The sequence below is a fragment of the Ptiloglossa arizonensis genome, chromosome 4 (assembly GCF_051014685.1).
Source record: "Ptiloglossa arizonensis isolate GNS036 chromosome 4, iyPtiAriz1_principal, whole genome shotgun sequence".
Lineage (NCBI taxonomy): Eukaryota > Metazoa > Arthropoda > Insecta > Hymenoptera > Colletidae > Ptiloglossa > Ptiloglossa arizonensis.
Genome location: NC_135051.1, coordinates 6212885 through 6232445, shown reverse-complemented (window position 1 = coordinate 6232445; position 19561 = coordinate 6212885). Strand labels below are relative to the sequence as shown.

The 19561-nt window shown below is 39.5% G+C and overlaps 1 protein-coding gene and 1 long non-coding RNA gene across 10 annotated transcripts in view; one reads left to right on the top strand and one right to left on the bottom strand.

Annotated features, from left to right (window-relative positions):
* Sol1 overlaps positions 1 to 19561 on the top strand; it is a 636201-nt gene that overhangs the window by 518919 nt on the left and 97721 nt on the right. The window lies entirely within an intron of this gene.
* LOC143145447 (uncharacterized) overlaps positions 13744 to 19561 on the bottom strand; it is a 112191-nt gene continuing 106373 nt past the window's right edge. For all 7 annotated transcript variants that reach the window (XR_012991680.1, XR_012991679.1, XR_012991684.1 and 4 more), the window contains one exon: positions 13744 to 15248. This is a non-coding gene — a long non-coding RNA (uncharacterized LOC143145447). The remainder of the gene's footprint in view (positions 15249 to 19561) is intronic.

Sequence of the window (19561 nt, the reverse complement as noted above, 5' to 3'; positions counted from 1 at the left end):
CGTGTGTCTATTAAGCGGTGACGTTTAAACGTCTCCGGGTGCATGACACAGTACCACCAACGAGGACGACCATGCACTTGCACGTGCACCGTAGGCGATCGGTACGTGGCAATTTCCCGGGAGAGCGTAATCCCGGCCGTTCGACGGTTCTCCGATTCGCACGATCGCGCAATTCGGTCTTAAGGAATGTGCCACGGGTGTGCACAACCGAGTGTGGGTGCTACGTGCAACACTGGCTGGTACCGGTGGTTGTGTAAGTGGCGCGCGCGAGCCACCGAACTACGTCGTCTTTATCACCGGCGTAAATTCGATGCTCTCACGGCTGATTTCAATTTTGCTTCCCAACCGTAAGATATACGCGTCTCGGCTCGTCTCGCTCCGATTCGACCGGACGACGACGAAGATCGAACTAAGAATCACTTTCGCACAGGAGGAGTAATCGCCACTGTACCGGAAACTGCATTCAGCGATTTCGGTACCGTACACGGTTATCGATGACGATACACCGTACTGATAACAGTACATGGAACGAGTACATATTTGATGAAATATGAAAGAAACGAATACAGTGTACGGCTCTTAACGTTCGAGTCTGTTTCAATTTTTCAAGTTAATTCATCGTCAAAGGTGAATGGTAGATTTTTAGAATTTTCGATAGTTGTAACGAATTGAATTTTCGATGGTGCGTGCAATCAAATTTAAGAAGGTATCGAGAACTATTCTAACGTCCTTTGAGTTGTCGAATTAGGTCACGTATTTTGTTCGACGATTTGAAAAAATTTGAAACGGGGAAAATAGTCGAGAATCGTTCGAATTTAACGAATAGAAACAAAAGAATCCGTAAGTTTGTGTATTCAGTTTCAAGGGAATAGTAAATGTATTTGTAGAATAATTTATCATGGATCGGTGGTAAATAGGGACGCTCAGGACGTGTAATCAGAGTAAGCAATCTTGGAAGAGTAGAAACGTGGGTTACGATTGTCAGATGCGATTCTGGGTGAGAAATTAAGTTGACGCTGTAGAATGAAACCTTTTCATACGGAGTTTCGTTCTCGAGGAAAATGGTTTTGAATATTCGTAAAAAACGCTGGTGTACAAGAGTCGGTTTCCGCTCCAGGAGATCCGAAACTCTTGAAAAACTTCTTCAACTATTTCTTTTTTTATTCCTCTTCTTTCGACTGGCGTATCCGTTAAATTAAACGAGATACGAAAACAAAAAACGTGAGCGTAGCGCAATAAAATGAAGTCGAAAGAAGGGAACACGCTACACCGAGCCAGCAAGCGATCAAAGCGGTCGCGCGTTGCGTTTCTCCTCGTATTTCCTTTAACTTTCGAAATTTTCAGACGCGTTTCGCGCCAAATAGTTCAGAAAGAATGGAGCATTTACAGGAAATGAAAAGAAACATTTCTGAAAATTGTTGCCACTCGTTTCCAGGCCGCTCTCGTTTCGAGACAAAGCGATGTACTCGACTTCCTGACAAATATTTTCAGGGTTAGATTCGTAACGTCATAGTTTTATAACCTTTGTGCCATTTCGTATACTAATTTACCTCGTCTATGTGCTTTATTTCTCTACTCTTTGCTCTCGTTTTCATTTCTTGCGTACAAACACGACGCGACACAAATTTACCATCATTTCTACTTCTACATCTTAATTTTCCTTCTTCCACTTTATATTACAAAAAATATTCTACCATCTCGATGCGATGAAAACGTATCGTTATTCTTTCCCTAGAAAGAAAACCATTCTCGGAAATAGCATTCTACAATTTTTATTTCGTCTTTCGTTACACACGACCACCAACCGTATCGTATATTAATTTACCCTTACTCGTCAATGTTCTTTGTTTCTCTACTCCTTGCTCTCGTTTTCATTTCTTGCGTACAAACACGACGCGACACAAATCTACCATCATTTCTACTTCTATATTTAAATTTTACTTCTTCCACTTTACATTACAAAAAATATTCTACCATCTCGATGCGATGAAAACGTATCGTTATTCTTTCCCTAGAAAGAAAACCATCCTCGGAAATAGCATTCTACAATTTTTATTTCGTCTTTCGTTACACGTGATCGCCAACCGTATCGATCCCGTTACCAATCGCCCGTTTCGTACTACGCTCGAATAGATAATTACCCGCGAATTGAACGCAATTACATCGATAGCCGGAAATATCCGAAATTTCAGACAATGATACATCACGGGTCCTGTGCGCCTGACGTTTTACTTGCGTACACCACCGCAGCCGTGTTACCACCACCGGGAAAGGTCGATAACGCTGATTCGGTTCAACATTCTCAAATTCTCAAGAGCCAGGTCTCGCACGCGCAATGTGCATGCTAAACAACCCGGCCCGCCCGAATTGCCGTATAATAATTCGTCTTTCGCCGTGCTACGTCAAAACTAATTTGAAATTTCGCAAACGGGGCACACGCGAGCGCCGGGAATTTTCACAAATCCGTGTACCGACGTGCCCGCATCGCTTACGGGTAATTTTCAACCGCCATCGTCTCGCGAATCGGCTTCGTCCGGGTTTCGTGGGCACATCGAGCCGTGACAATCTATGTGTAACCATTGTTACGTTACACGGTATCGCATCGCGGCCGATGGAACTTCTGTCTCGATGTCTGGGAGTACCGCTGGAACTCGACCATTAATACGACCGTGGTAACTTCGCAATACCTTTCGTTTCGAACGAGAGTTACCCAGAACGGATCCATTTCGAGCGATAATAGCTAAAGTCACCGTTCGATAACGGTATCGGTGTACCTTCTCGCGGGACATAACTCTTTTAAATTTTCTTCGCGGAATCTTCGTGCCCGTCATTACGTTCTTATTTTTTTTGTGAGACAAAATAACTCTTGGACAGCTTCGTTGGATAATGTTCCATGGAAGACACGTCGCGTTGGAGAAGAAGATACGCGTGTAATTTCGAGTCCCGTCTCTGAACGGATTTGGTTATTTTTTCTTCTAACTTTTGTATTCGAAACGAGAGTAGAAAAGTGAGGTGAGAAATTGCAAGGCTTGTTCGAATCTCGTATCAGAATGTAAAGATACAGGAAATTTTGAACCAGGAATGTTATATTCGAAATTGTGGGTAATTTTCGTTTTGAAAAGTTTCATCGTGGTTGAGTATTCGAGTGCAAAGGGTCGAGTGTCTCCGTTTATTCTTTGCGATTGGTCTTGGTGATATCTGACAAATTTTTCAATCGATTCGTTACATTAGCACATGAATAGCCCAGCCCTCCATCGAGGTTCTATTGTGTGCGATTAAATTATGGATGCGATAGCGTTACATCGAGGCAAGTCGAATGGATATCTCGGTAATTAGCATTGTTGGCAGGTTGTACGAAACACGTACGAGATTGTTGGAAGTGTTGTTCATTGAAAATGCGTTACAAGTTTTAATTAATGCGTTCGGTGTATTCACGAAGAGCTCAAAGTGGTCTGCGTTTCAGCTGTGCGGAGAAACAGGGGATTTTTCGGAATCTGTTTTTCAGGTAGGGCACAATAGAGATATGCTTTCGGTGGAGCAACTTGCTATCGTTGGATTACCATTTTCTGGCCATGGAACGTCGGAACGCAACGTTGCTTTCACCATTAAGACAATTTGCAAAAATAAAGAGAGCCATCGGGTCGCCAGGTGTGCGTTTGAGCGAGAATTCAATTTAAAATACCGTGACCTCGTTTTGTCTGCTCATAGTGTATATACGTATAGGTTTCTCCCTGAAGAAACAACCTACAGATAGAGGAACCCGTACGATAGAAACTATTGCTGCGGTTAGAATTGTCATAACCAAGAGTCTGCGGCTTTAACATCGGCCCTTTATCGTGACATGATTCTGCTGTTACTTCGTTCCAACGACTCGGTGTTACTGCCCATATTGCTAAAACTTCTATGAATACTCTGGTGGATAGTTCTTTTCGAATCGCGTTATCTTCAACAGATGTGACACGTTCCGGCTGACGAGGTCCCTCCCCAATTTCTATGGAATTACCAAAGATCCATTCGTATCCTTCGCGGAACATTTAAAGATTGAAACAAATTATAACGATACGTGTAGTAGAGACGAGACGTTTTTCGAAAACGGAGGAACTCACTTGTGTGACGTTATTCCGGGATAACGAATGGCAGGCTGTTTATTTTAAAACAGTGTGTTTGTAAATTTGTAAATATCAGCAGATGTGTATCTATCTAGGTATAAAGCATAGCTGACGTTTCATAATATTAGCCTAAAATATTATGCATTATAAATTTACCTTTAGGGGAAATGTCTGTGTAAGGTTGTACATGTTGTGTTTTAAAGCACGTTTCGCAATTTTTCCCTATCAGGTTTGCCAAGGGAGGAAGAATAAGAAGCCTCTCGACCTTTCTTTACCTTCGTCTACATTAAACGAGACAATTTAATATCGTTTGACGGTATTCATCAAGTTAAACTAATTTCTACGTATATCGACGTGTAATCGTTGCTGGTGGATTGGTTCGATTTTGATGCTAGTTTCGGGAACGTTGAAAATTTCGACGAGAATTAAAATAAATTCGTTCATTTTGAAATTTCGAAAGTTAGATTGCTCGAAAACACGGACATTCGATAATGTTCGCGAGTAGTTCGATGAATTGCGTTTCGGAAAGTCAGTTTACAGAGTTCGAAGGTACAGTTTCTACAATTATAAATTTTCAAGCGGACAATTTACATCATAGGAGTTCACGACACACCCTAACGTGGGTACCTGATGTTGCGCCATTTCCTAAGTTTTAATGTCCGCGCCCGAGATGTTCCCGTAAAGGTTTGCAGAAAGAGACGAGGAACGTAAGAAGGTAAACGTGCACTGTTTCCTGAATAATACGTGTAACCTGCGTAAGCCAGCTGCATGAAATACGCAGATATATAACGTTGGAACACTATACGCGTCTTCAATTTAGGAAAACAGCTCGCAGACTCACGGTGCCTGTCTGAACTTTGCCTCTCTGGTGGGTTTACGATGCGTCATTTGCTATTGACAAGGAGGAAACTCGAAGCCATCCGAGTCCTAACTAAATATAGAACCAACGCGAACAATATAAAATTTAACCTATTATCGTTACTTGATCGAATAATCAAACCACGCGGTGTACGAATTATTCTTCGAGACAATGGTTACTCAACCGATCGCTATTACGATAGATCTGAAAATTATTCTAGAATACTCTTTCAATCTTGTAAAATTGTTTGTACGACTGTACGCAATTCCCAGCGATTTACATCGTCGTGAATTCAATTTACAGCATGCCTCGAGAAAGCCAAGTGAAATATTAGGTTTCGTTTTCCAAAATGGAGAATATATAATTTAATAAAATGTTTATGCACTCTAAAAAATCGTGTTTGAAATTTTCACCAAAAAAAAAACGACATGACTTTCCGAACAACCCAATATGTAGCTTAAAAGAATATTATCTACGAGTATAGAAACCCTCTAATGTCATATGTTCTAAGTACATATGGTAAATGATTTTCGATAAGATTGGAGCTTGACTTTTCGAAAAACCCAATAGATACAGTGTTACAAAGATACAATTTTGTCAATTTTATCGACACTCGACGAAAATATTTCCGAACACGAGACAAAAGTATTAACAGAATTCAATTTCCGAACAACCGAATAATTTTCGATAAGATTGGAGCTCGATTGTCGAAGAATCTTGCGAATTTTACGACTGAGGAACGAACTAAACTGTTTTCCAGAGGATAATAGTGAAAAAAGTCGAGAAGTTATCAAACATTGTGCAAGAACTGTTAAGTACATCGGATGCGAATTCGTGTAACGGAATCGCGCGATTCACTTTCGTATCGACGACACATCGACTCAAGCAGGAAGAATCCCTTTTCCAACGTAAATTTCGCTACATCGTGTAGCTTATATCTTATATTTTAAGCTGTACCGCCCTATTGATACGTTCAAAGTTTCCTCGTGATGCCCCCGGCTATTTTCCCGAGGTGGAGTAACACATACACAGACACAATTGCATTTTATTTATATAGACTGCCGTGTTCGCTATACTTCTGACATTTCTATCCGGTCGAGCTTTTTCACTACCGCAACAATATTTTCAGGACACTTTTCCTGGCCAAAGAGCTTCGGAAAATGTTTCTTTAAATTTCACTGAATCTAGGACACCAAAATCCTGTACAAATAGAATCTAAAGCAGCGATTCCCAAAGTGGGCGATTTCATCCCTCGGGAGGCACCGTGGTTATCGGCGAAAGCGCTGGGATAAAATTGTTTAATGTTTTCCTTGAAACGTGAAACAATGTACTGTGTACACACGGTTACACGTTTACGGTACAATTTCAATGGATCGTTAAAGGATTTTTATAAATTTCCGACTAGAATTTATCTCGCGACGCCAACCGAAATAGTCAATTATCGAATCACGAAAATACCGAAGATGTTACGCGTTTCAATTTAAGCAGAATTGAAAACGATATCTCTACTTTGTTCTCGGATCGATCGGTGTATTTCTAAAGATAATCGAAACGCATAGAAACACGACAAAGATAGCAATATTTCTCTTCTTTCTGTAAATCTTCGAAAGCAAATTTTCTCGAAAGCCGGTATAAAAAAAAAACCTAATCGATCTTACTATCTTCGAACTAGTTGAAATAGACAACACCGTACCACGGTAAATGTTTACATACACCGACGCAAGTAGAAATAATCAGCAATGGTCAGACACTGTATTCGGGCAGAACCATAGGCGTACTCTGTAATCCTTGGCAAGGAAATTTTCTCGAAATCTCGTATAAAGAAACCCCACTATTAAAATTGTTCCCAATGTTTAATTCCCCCGTACGTTCGCAACAACCGATGCACTCCTCGGAGCCATTGTCCTCCGCGAGTTTCTCTAATTACGAAGAACCATCCGTTGAACGGTATCGGTTAGAATCTTGAGGAAATTCGAAGCCCCGTGTTCCGAAAACTCCCGAACGTAGCTACAACACCCGCTCCATTACCGTGGTCCGTTGCGAGCGGACAAAAACCTTACAGCGCTGTTCAGCTCGAAAATCCTCGGGATATTCTCCCGGTTCGAGATCAACAATGAGAGGACAATCGAAGGACGCGAAACGAAGAAAAAGGGGTAGAACGGTGGGATAGGTTGGCCGGTCGTAAGGATGGAAGAAGGAACGAGGTATTCCAGCGGGCGCAAAGGTACAATACGTTGTGCAAGATAGTCAGGTCGTCTTCGGCGACGGACGGCGTCCTAAGGGATAAGCCGAGAGTGGCTGGTACCGCTAACCACGTTCGATAAGCGGTCAGGTCAGATCCCACGAAACCTCCTACCTCCTACCTCCCCCTCCGAGTACCCCGATTCCCTTCCAGAACCCCGATTCCCATCCAGAACCCCCATTCCCATCCACAGGCCCCCTACCCTAACCCGCGCTATCTTTCGGTATACCGCGCCAACTACGACAGAGAGAGAGAGAGAGAGAGAGAGAGAGAGAGAGAGAAACGTGTCTTCCTTGCGGTCGAAACTTTTCGAAACTGAAGAGTCAATGGATACAGAAGGTATCATCCCCCGTTGGACGAGTCCTCGTATCCCCCTCGCGCGAAGAACTTGATTGCTTCGATGCTTTCAACCCTTGGCTATATAATGTCTCGCTCATTCCCGTAGGAATGTATGTACGGTGCCGTTATCGCCGGTTTGTACCTGTCTGTGTGGTCGGTGAGTGTGTGGTGGTTGCGACGGAGGCGCGCGCGTACACAGAGGCGCCAGGGTGAACACATAGCCGTACGTCACGACGCGAGACGTCGCCCCGGACAAATGGGATTCGTGCCGTGCCATTGACTGCACCCGACGTACGGACAGATTAGCGTTAATGTGTTTTGTTGGCCCTCTCTCTCTCTCTCTGGATTCGGAGAGTCCCCGTGTGTACCTCTATAGGTAGGTAGGATCCCCTAGGTGTGTATACACCTACGAGATTTTCGTTTCTAGACAGGGTCGAGACATGGTCCGTGAAATTAACCAGACCGTGGTCCTATCCAGACCGTGGTGGTCCTATCCCGCGGATACCACGAGCTACGTACGTTTCTCGAGGAATCGTTTGCCACGAGAACCTTATCTATGGGAAGAGTGGCCGGTTACGTTATCCCGAGGTTGGATCGCGCGCGAGAAACACGCCTCTCGTATCCAAAGGTGCTCGCGAAGAGTCGTCGAGGTTAATTGTGTCCAATGTTGCGAGCGCGACGTTTCCATTCTTCCCGGTTATCGACGTAGCTTGGATTAGGGGGAGGGTTATCGTATCTGCTGTTTCAGTATTTTCGAACCGGTACCACCGCGGATTAAATTGAAAGCAATGTATGGGATAATGGATTTTCCCTACGCCGCTGGAACGGGCCAAAACCGGTTCCTCTCGTATTGAATGTTCTCCGCGGATGAAATCATTTCTTGATAACCGGAACGTTCAATCGACGGTACCTTATGTGACGGTAATTGGCGGAAGTTATGGTATTGCTCGACCGTGTCTGTTTCGTTTCGATGAGACCGTGGCAAGTCATTTTTTGGGCTCGCGAAAGACCCGATGACTTCGTCGAAAAAGAATCTTCGAAGGGTTAATAGAGTTAGAAATTCGGTTCGATGTTATTCTTCGCTTTCGGTTAATTCTTCTAAATATGTTGGTGACGATGATGGATATATATTATACTAGGTCATAGTAAGACGTGGTATTGTAATAGGTTTCTCTTTTCGCTAAAGATAGATCGATTATGTATTGTGGTATTGGAATTTTCTGTTCCTACTTGGGACCTGCATCGAGTGCAGCCCTAGAAGAATACTGCGTGCATTGGAAATGAATAGTGAATTGTAGAATTTTGGAAATGAACATTGAATACTGAATATTATTGCGTACGAATGGACCTGCGTTAGGGTAAGAATTTAATAAAATTCACAGTAAATAGTTGCAAATATAGAATGTAGAATATAGAAGGTATGTAACTATAAATACACTGCATACAACAATTCTGCATAGAATGCAGAATATAGAAGGTATGAAAGTATAAATACACTGCATAAAATAATTCTGCATAGAATAATTCTGCAGAGAATAATTCTGCATAGAATGCAGAATATAGGAGGTATGAAACTATAAATACACTATAAATAAGTAAATGCTACCAAGCATTCGTTCGTTCGAATTTTACTTTCCTTGCTCTCCATTCCTCGATCGAAACGAAATCATTCGAAACTCGATTCGTACTCTCCAGAAATGACTAAGAAATTTCTACCGAGATTGTAACTTGTTAAAAAAGAAATTTAACTAAACACGTGATGTATCGACGTGTAGAGAGAAAATATCGTTTCACACTTCGAACAAGTACCGTCGCAGTTACTCTTACACTTGAACTTTACATTCAATTTCCTCGACAATTGCCTCCTCTTCGTTTCGTGTTCCTGATTGCGAAGAATTTCGAGATGATTCGAGCCTGGCCTCGTCAAACCCTTTCCGTAGGACGAACTTGAAACTTTGTTGAATCAAAAACGCCCAGGTGGGCACGTATACGCAAATTCTTGGACTCGAAATTGTAAATTAGCGCGTTAACCTTGTGGCTAGACTGTCGCGTTGTTTTTTCTTTTTTTTTTTTTGTTTTACCTTTTCTTTTAATACGTGAATAATTTCCCGAGGCTCATTTCTGCACTTAATCCGCTTTCTCTTCCCTAGATCTCTCTGCTGGGACTCGTATAATGAACTGCTGTACATGCAACGAACACGATGCAAGTATATGCACAGACACCCGGCAAATTTCTGCTTGAAATTCGCAAATTGCCTCACAGTGGAGTCATTCGGCGCGGTTTTGTTTCTTTTATTTGTGATATACAATTTTCCTTCCTTTGAGGAATCTACCGCACTCGACCACCCTTTTTGTCGTTATTTCCTTAACACACAGCCAGAGCCCCACCGACCACTTGGGAATTGTATAATGAGCCGAAGTGTACGACATAATACACGCACGGGCGTGCTGCAACGACGAATTTTTGGCTTAAATTTCCAAAGAGAGACGACCTGCAGTTAATCTCGTGCGAACTGGAACGAAAGGAAGTCGTTCCAACGTATTTGGTTTCCTAGTTTCATACCTTGTTCCCGTCGAGTAATTTGTATCGTCGTATTTCTCATTATCGTCCACGTTTTACTCGGTCGTCGCGTTATCTTCTTTCGGTTCTCAGTGTTCCGAAAGACACGGTAGAATTTTTAATGAAATCGAACATGGACGCAAGAGATACGTTTCGAAAAAACGAATCGATAATGCGCGATAAAATTTTCTCGTACGAGGCTTCGTTCGGGAGAAAACCGAATTCGAAAACTGGCGGGCACCGTGGAGTACGCGACGATTCGTTACTCGTTATTTTCATTTACGTTTGTAAACACACTCGTCTATTTTAATTGGTTGTAATTAGTTAGAAAATAACGAGATCGAGAGAATACGGACCGCTGTACGTACGTACGTCAACGTTTGTAAATACTAACGTGTCCTAAACGTTTAAAAGAAGTTTTATTTCACGTTTTTTATTCAGTTTTACACGATGAATAATTCTCTATTTTTTTGTTTTTCTTTGTTGGGTAATAAAAATATTGCGGTATCCTGTACGAAACCTTCTAATCAACAAGATGGGTAAACAATTTTTTATACAAGTATTATTTCCATTCAAAATTAGAAGTAAGGGATTAATACTCTTTACTACTGGAAAAAAATAACCACTGAATTTTTTTACAGAAAACTTCAATGAATCTTATCAAATAAGAGTTTCGTCGCTGTCTCGAATAATTACTACGAAAACAAATTTTGATACTTCAGTGTGTACTACCGACACAATTAAAATTCTGTTAATAACAACAGTTTCGACAACGATTTAAACCCAAATATGTTGTACAACAGCGAACGTGTTCGTGCAACGAGGAAATTACAATCAAAGAAGTTATAATTACTAAATGTGTAGTTTTACTTCGACAAAATGCCTGCATGTGAAATTCAACGTTCCCAATTTAATAATTAATTTTAATGAAAGTCGACGTTATAATAATGTACATCACGGTCGAAAGTAATTCGTACATCGTGAAAAAAAAATAACTCGTTGTTAATGTTGGTTATGAATCATTAGTAGCTTTTCACGGTACAATTTTGTGTAATCTGCGTGGCATTGATTGCGTTAAATTTGTTGCGAGTTGGAGCGATGTATCGTTTCACTCTTCGTTTAAAATCCGTTTCAGATGTTCGTTTAAAGCGATATGTTGTTTCCGGACACGTTTTCCAAGTTTTCCACTGTACACGCTCGAGATGATTGAGATTCCACGATCGAGATGTCAATAAAACACGAGACGTGTTATATATTAAGTCCATTCGCGACCCATTCTCGCAATATGTTTCGAATCTCTATCTTCTGCTATGCAACTCAATACCATAACACTTGATACTTGTGTAACAATGCAAGAAATTCGATAAACCCTTTGAGAGAAAAATCATGGCATTCGATGAGAAAAATTGTTATGCCAGAGGCGTATATCGAAACCAATGCACATAATTAATTCAGGACCAGACGTTAATACTTTTACTCCGTATTGGGATACTTTAATCGCACCATTCAATCTTGGCTTCAAAGATTCCAATTATAACCACCTCACTGGTTCTTCGGCAACATTTTGAATTTTATTAGAACGCGTGACTTTATTTTTTTAGTCAATTAACTTCTAGTTTTTCGTTCTTATTCTCATAATCTCGTTTAGCTAAGGTATTACACTTTGCAGATTATCGAGTGTTAAATTAATATTGTAGAAATTACACATAAGTTATACCTGCTCTGAGAATACTTACTGTATATACATATATTAGATTTTCTTTTATACGAAATATAACGTCAATTTTAGCAATTTACGTCTTCTTTTTCTTTTATTTAATTTTTCTTTTCTTTTTACACGTATTGCAATAACTGTTCTATTCCTTCCGGTAAAAATTTACACTATATTTTGTATTTTACGTTTCTATTTTCTGTAGTGGACCATTATTGTAGATATGGTCGAGAATGTCGAAAATTGTGAAATAAACCACGTTCCCCTGCTCTCATTACCAACGATTTAATTACTTTTTCGCGACATTCATGGAAATTGTTCGCTCCGAAAATTACAAACATATCACACCGGTACGCGAATTCAATCAATGTTATTGCTTTTAAACGCGCTCGTCGTTTCTTCGTTTAGTTTTACAATTTTGAAACTAGCGAAGGGTAAACGCGGACAAGTGATCGCGTAATGAAAATTCTGGCTTAAATGAACTTTCCATACCCGAGCATATATATTTTACAGCTTTAGATCCATTAGTTGATAACAGCTCGCAGCCTGATCGGCGAAAACTGTATTTACTGAAAAAAGGAGAAGACACCAGACACAGGAAATTGAAATTCGATTTTATGAAAAACTTTCAGCCCTCGACCACGCGGAATGAATAAATTGCCGAGGCCCTTTTCAATAAAGCGTACCTTCTGAAACTTTGTGGGATCGTTGCTCGAGCTCACAATATTCATATTACGTTGTCGCTATGCGAGGAAATCTAACGAAAATTCTTCCTTACCTTCGTGAACAATTTTAAACCGTGATACCGCTTTGTAAATTGAAACTTCCCTCTACTTCGCTTTTAACGAAGCACGTGCCGACCAACGTGTTACGAGATTGTTAATTTTTTCCATCCCCCCTCGTCGAGGTCACATACATCGAGAATCGTCCGCAACCACTTTGCGATAGGAATATTGAAACTTTTCGGAATCTTGCAAACAGACGTGTCTCCAGATAAGGAAGATCTATTAAGATGTATTTTATGACAATATTGTGCATCGTTTTAGTATTCATGGCACTCCACGTTCCATTAAGACGTATTCAAACACCAGAACGTTTGCGTTTAAAGATCGAAAAGATTCGCGGTAAGAAAGGTCGGAGGTCGAGAATCGAGTAGTACTTTTTCAGAATTTTTAAAGGGTACAATGAACGTGAGAGAATCATTGTCTTTGCACCGATTCGTTGAAAAATGTCTAAAATTATTATTGTTAAACTTTTCACCGCGCAAGTAAATAAAACGTGTATGGAATTTTATCCACTTTTCCGATCGAGTCAAATGTTTTGGTTTTCGATGTAAAGAACGTAATACTTTTTTATTTAGCTTTTTTCAATATTAAATACGGTTCGAAGAATTATATTTAAGAATTATATTTATCGAAGATTTTACATCGAAGAATTTTTAATACGTTTAACAATATTTTTTCCGCAACTATTGTATTCCTCTTTTTGTTCACTGTTTATTTCATTTATTTATCTCGCGACTGCGTCGATGGAGTTAACAATGATTAAGTGATTAAGCCTAATACCAATATCGATAGATACATAAATTACTCCACTTCGATCGCAATGTATCGATAATTCGTGTACATACTCGCTTTTCCGTTTAAACGAGCGCACGCTTCTTATTAATAACGAACAAAATTCAAGCGAAACAAATATCTCCGAGTAAACGATTTTCGTATAACCGTATTTGTTTGAACGAAGCATGGAGTTTGTTGGGAAATTAATATTTTACACGTTAAAGCTTTTGTTCATAAATTTATGTTTCCATTAATTTTACAGTATTAATTCGCCGTTAAATAAACACACACTTGCCATGCAATTACAATTTTTCTTTTTCATTTGTCAAATATAATAGTTAAATTCTCATACGGAGACAATAGAAAAATTTACAAATAAATACTTTGAATATAACACATTTCAACGTGCACAGTAATAACGTATTTTTTGAAAATATAATATTAATAATTTTCCGAGAAATATACTTGAATGACTTTATTCGAAACATCGATCTTACTAAACCGTACAATATTTTACATTAATTTTTTTCGTTTTCGTTAACAAAGAAACTACACTTTGTTCATAGACTCACCTTGTACACACGTAGAATGCGATTTCGTTTCGTTGTTAAATCTCGCCCGTAGCGATGCAATTATCGATCGTTACATCGATAACCCACTGACACAATAAAATATATTACCACGAAATGCGATTAATAAAAGAACCACCGAGGGAACAGAATTGCGCAATCCGTCCATTTCAATTGTTATTCGTTCGAAATCAATTGTTCCCCGGCACTATATGGAAACTGTTTTCTAATAAAATCAATCGTTGAACAACAGTATAGCCGTATCAATTAAACCGAACACCATTCGTGGCATGAAACTGAATCAAATTGCGAGCCTGGAAATATCTGAAACGGCAACACGCTGAAAACAACGCAACAATGTAGCTGGGAATTTACTTGAATTTTTATCGAAAATAATTTGTCGGCGTGTATAAAGCCCGACGCGGGAAATAAAATTCACTTTCGTTCTGTAAAACTTCGTTTTCGGTGCCGTCGAATGTCATTATTTTTTCTGGATTACTCTATCAGCCGATTAATCGCATTTCGTACATTGTTTCGACCAAATTAACGCTCCCGTGCGAGTTACTGTTATTTCGTAATCGTTACGCGTCAGGAAAAGGTTTTCTATTATTATTCCGTGTCGAAATGTTTACCGTACACTGGGCGATCCACTTAAGTCAAAGCTCTTTTTATATTTTATTGGAAATACAGATTAACGAGAACATGGTTCCTCGATATAACGGACACGAAAATGTACAAAAGAAAAAATTATATATCCAATAAATCGCGATAGATTTAAAATGAGTAGATTTCAAATTGAAAAGGTCCTGCGCGAAGGAATCGAGACACGTACGCGAGTTCGGTGAAACAGAAAAAGTTGTAATTTTAATATAATGTAGACACTACGAGAGATTATTTTAAGATAGAGAAATTTTAATATAATTTAGACACTCTCGTTTACACCATGAAATACTCACTCACGTGTCTTTTAATAATCCTAACATCCTTATCTCTCTCTCTCTTTTTTTCTCTTTTTCTCTCTCAATGCCGAACGATGCATATTCGTACCATTTGCGAGTTATACACGACTGTCCTTTAATTCTGTATCCTTCCGTTTTTACGCATTTCGTCAGCTTCGACACACGTTCGATTGTCCGTTTCCATGTCCTTACGACGTCACAGGTTTCGTCACGGTCGACGATTCTCGAAATCGGTCGCTTACTTGCTCGTTTGGGAACACAGCTCAGCCTTGTGAAAATACGACCTCTGTAATTGTATTCCGTGTTTGCTTACTTCCCAATGTCACGTAACAATCCTCGTGCTGTAAAAATAATTACAATAGATATTTAGAATGAACACTTACAGGTAAAAACTTACAGGTGTAAGCTACAAAAAGTATAGAAATGAAATGGGAATTTTTATTCATTTTTTATTCGAAGTCTCAATCGCGCAAAGTAGACATTTATTATACGTAATTTTTTGTATACAATAAATAGTTACTGGGAAAAGTCTTTTTATATAGTACTTTTTAGATAGTATAAAAAGTATTTTTATACTATCACTTACCGTAGCGTGCTTTGTAGCGTTGTACGTGTAAAATGAATATTTAATTATCGTGATAAATGAAACTCGCAATAGGGAAGTGTACGTGGAAATCAAGATGCAACGGGATCTAATATCAATTCTGAGCAACGATTACGAAATTTGGTGAATCACTTCGTGTATTAAAAATTGTAGCCAGGAAAGTTCCGCAAGTATCTTGTAAATAATTCTCCGTTATAAGAGGTTTTAAAGGCCACCGGTATAAATTAACAATACGCAGCAATAAATAAGGAGTCTAATTTCTGAAATGGGAATAGCTACTTCCGTGGGGTGGCACGACTTTGCCAGAACGCTGCAACAACTGCACAATGGATCGATCTTTTGATATAGTAATACAGTGTTTGCGATAACGCGCCATACCGGCGTTGCTAGGCGCGATAAAGTGACAATAAATTATCACCGATCTTCCTGCAGCATTACGTAAACTTATGGTTGTAACGGTACACCATAAAGGCGGCCTATTAAGTGCCTTGGTAATATTTATGTATTCACGGTGTTGCGTGTATCGATACGCATTATAGATCCGCTTATTAGGGATGATTTATGAGATCACCTAAAGTGCTGTCGTACTGTTTTTTAATGGTCTCGAAGGAACATCGTCTATGTTAATTCAACCATAAGGAATACGAGGAGAACCATAAGGATACGAATTCTAATCGAATGGGAACAATCTCTATTCCGAGAGCCTGAGAATTTTCAAGCTCGGTTTAAACAATCGAATGTTTTACAATTCGACAAATTACAAAATTCGTACATCTTTATACACGAGTTCGTAACTCGAAGAATGAAATAAGTCGAGTATATGCACTGAGGTAAAAATTGCATCTAGAATGCATCTGGTGTATGCACCGGAGGTAGAAGATATCTGGTCCGCACCGAAGGCAAAACGAATCCAAATGATAAAACTGGTCCAACGTTATGGACAAACTATTAATTCTTTCTTGAAGACGATCTTAATCGATTGATACGAAGGTTGAAACCTAAGGAAACTGATATGCTTACAAATACCAATATACAAGGTATTTCATGGCACGTGGGATCTACTTTAGCAGGAGGTAGAAAAACGATGAAAAATGTTTCTATTATACATAATACGTCACTCTAAATTACCTCGCTACGTACAAGGTGTCTCGCGATAAGTGCTGTTTGATATAACTACCGAACGGTAAGCGATAGTATAAAAATGTAAGGCGACTTTTCCCAGTAACTATATATTATACATAAAAAATTATGTACAATAAATGTCTCTTTACATTTTGTTCCTTTCATCCACCGTTTAATAATTGTCACATATCGAATGGTACTTATCATAGAAATGGTACTTATCAGAACCCACTAAGATATTTAGAATTATTATATTTTAATATAATATATTTAGACTTGTAAGATATTTAGACTTATTGGGTCCCGAAGCTAGTACAATTACAGATGTATAATTACATCGAAGAGCTGTAACCTTTTCTGAAATGTTTTACGAAAAACAAATGTCACAGAAATATATTTCTCCCACTATTGAAATTGTTTTCATAAAGAAATTTATATTCCATACTTCTAAATAGCAGCGCGATCAAAGAATTGACGAATAAGGAACATTTGGGCGATCTTTTCACGTTCATGCCCGAAACTGCAGCTCCATTAGTTTCACGGTGCATCCGTGCCCGCGAGTGCATAAAACGTTTCATACGTAAGAAGCGACAACGCCGTTTGAGGGTTAACAAAACGTTCTACGGAGCAAGCATTAATCCATTTCGGTCGGAAAGAAAACACTGTTCCAGTTAGTAGCCGTGTAAGGATAATTAAAGTTTTAGGAAGGACACGACAGGATCCTTCGTACAGTGACCTCTTTGTCTCGTGCGAAATGAAATGAAAGAGGAACGGGGTTTTTTTAAAGGCGAGCAGTTCCGCGCCGCTCGTATTCACCGCATTTACCGTAGTTGCATTAATATAATGGAAGAGTAATTACGGTACGCGTGTGAAAAATGTTTCTCAGACACACACGTCGGCCAGACTTCCATCGCTGCGATTTTCACCGAAAAAATGTCGGAGCTTCTCTGCGGTTTTGGTTATCAAAACGGATGAAAAGTGGCGCGAAGTAAATACATAATTTAATAGAAAAGCAAAAAGAGAACGAATAACGCAACGATCTCCAATCTTGATGACACTGTACGCGTAAATAAAAATAAATCTTCACACGTAGACGTAGCATTGAAAAACATTACACAGGGATTTTTCGATCGATATTCGTGCTCGAAATTTTCGCTATTTAGTAAAAAAGATTGAAATAAAAATTTCACAGAGCACCTAGTACGACGTCACTGTAGATAATTAGATCCGATCTGACCCGATTTGTTCTGCTCTTGGTAATATTTCCCGTGTTGCAGCATGTAGAAATTCTCTCTCGATGTTGAATATTTTTTCAAGAATGTCAACCAATTAGATATTTTATCTGTCAGGTGAAAAGAAATACATGCGTAATATTTTCCAATGTCTGTAAATATTATCCAAATAAAAGATTACCATTTAGGTCACGTTTCTTATAAATATTTGACTTTAGTATCGAAGCTAGATTCGACGAATGTTAGCAAAGATAAGTGGTAGTGGACAGAGAGTACAGACAGTAATTGAAAGGGTGTATCAACCCTTCTAACTAAATATTTTCTTTCCAAGTCAAACTTTCCTTATGTCATCCGGAGCCTGCGTCACTCAATTCTGATTCGTGATTCGAAACACTGCGACTGCCCCGACTGCTACCACTCCAGAATCCTTAACTCAACAACTACAAAAGCGAAATCCAATTGGTATTCAAGATACCAATTCATCCGTGAAGTCAACGTACGACTGTCTGTATCAGTTGCTATTCAATCACGGTAACGTTAATAATTCCAACTCCGAACTCTTTTGCGAAAAAATATTCCATTTCAACGAGAGAACGAATTCCCTTCACCGAAAAGAACGAGGAAACAGGCGATACGTAAATGTTTTATTAAAAAATTACGAACGCGCGCGAGAAAGTTTAATTGTGCAACTTTTGCTCGGGACATTTCAATAGAGAAGTCGGTTCACGAGTTACTCGACATTTCTGCGCGCATTTTTATTTTCCAAAGTACCACTGGTAACGTATTTTTCGTTTTATCGAAACGCGCCAGCGACCGGTAAATTCGCGTTCGAATGATTCGAAAAGTGTGAAAAGTTTTCTTTGAAGATATTCCGTGTTTTCCATCGTCTCGTGGCGAAGAAACAGTCGCTCGAGTTCGCGATAAAAAAAACCCTCCCTGATCGCGGTTCAACCATTCGAGAGATCGCTGACGACCTAAACATCTCGTGCTAAGCAAGTCTAACTGAAGATCCTGGCACGACGCCCTTTCACTCGACGAATTTTTTACCACGGAACAAAAATTCCCATGGTACTCTATCCTCCCCGATCCCTAGATCTAGGCTGCTCGTGACTTTTTCCCATTCAACCGGAATCAAAATGAATCCGAAAGAGAGGAAATTTGACGACGGTTGACATAATTAAAAACAGACCCGACGGAGGAGGAGCACTCGCGCTGGATTAGCCTTTCGCGCAAAAATATTCCAACGATCTTTCGAAAAATAACAGCAACGTTGAAACAAGTGCTTGTTATCAGCAGGGGGATTACGTTTCAGAGGAGACTTACCTAGAACGAGCGTTTAGCTTGTGTATAGGTTGAAAATTCTGTTCGGTGGAAAAATCCGTAATATTTTTGAACGATCCCGCGACTTTGTACACAGGGAACAAAAAACTAATATTTGAGACCTTTGTAGTCATCGAACGCGGTTTCGGAGCTCTTTTTTTCGCGCTTCGTTCCATTTACAAGAATATTATCTGCGAACAAACGTAACGAAAATCGAAACGTGGAGTCAAAAGTCGAATTTCATATCTTTTTTTTCTTTTACCGTTCGTTAACAGAGACGGAGAACATTAATATAAAATTTATTGGCGCCGTTACAAAGTACAATTTCAGCACAGATTCGACCACCAGTTAAAATTCTGTTTTCAACGATAACCTC